General features: G+C 75.8%; 1 protein-coding gene across 6 annotated transcripts in view; it reads right to left on the reverse strand.

The window, feature by feature from the left end:
* Nucleotides 1-462, reverse strand: part of PDLIM7 (PDZ and LIM domain 7) — a 20,301-nt gene that overhangs the window by 6,970 nt on the left and 12,869 nt on the right. The window lies entirely within an intron of this gene.

The following is a 462-nucleotide window of genomic DNA, read 5'->3' on the forward strand; positions in this document are numbered from 1 at the left end:
CCCAGCCCAGCCCAGCCGCCAGCACCGCAGCAGCCCCGGCCCTGGGGCGGAGGGCAGGGAGCAAGGCCAGGATGGGGCAGCTCCGAGGCAGACAAGGGTGGTGCTGCCAGCCTGGCCCTGGGGGCCTGAGAGAAGCATCTTGTGCGGGGGCCACAGGCTGGGGCCGGCGGGGCTCAGCCCGGTGCGCGATGCCGGGGGTGGGCGTGTGGGTCCAGGCCACCCCGCACCCCCTGCGTTGCCTGCAGCGCGGCCGGGCCTGCTCTCGCTCCAGCTGCCTCGGCCGGGCTGGGGGAGCTCCAGGCTCCTGGACCGGAGCCAAACGCTTCTCTGGCTCAACATGGACATAAAAGGAGCGAGCCAGATCCCGGCGGCGGCCCCCAGGCCCCTCCCCCCGGGCCAAGGCCCCCGTGATGCCGGCGCCGCCCCGGCGCACCCGCTCAGCGCCTGTGGGGATGCCGGCGC

Source organism: Gavialis gangeticus, unplaced genomic scaffold (assembly GCF_001723915.1).
Source record: "Gavialis gangeticus isolate Ggan-Ray unplaced genomic scaffold, GavGan_comp1, whole genome shotgun sequence".
Classification (NCBI taxonomy): Eukaryota; Metazoa; Chordata; order Crocodylia; family Gavialidae; genus Gavialis; species Gavialis gangeticus.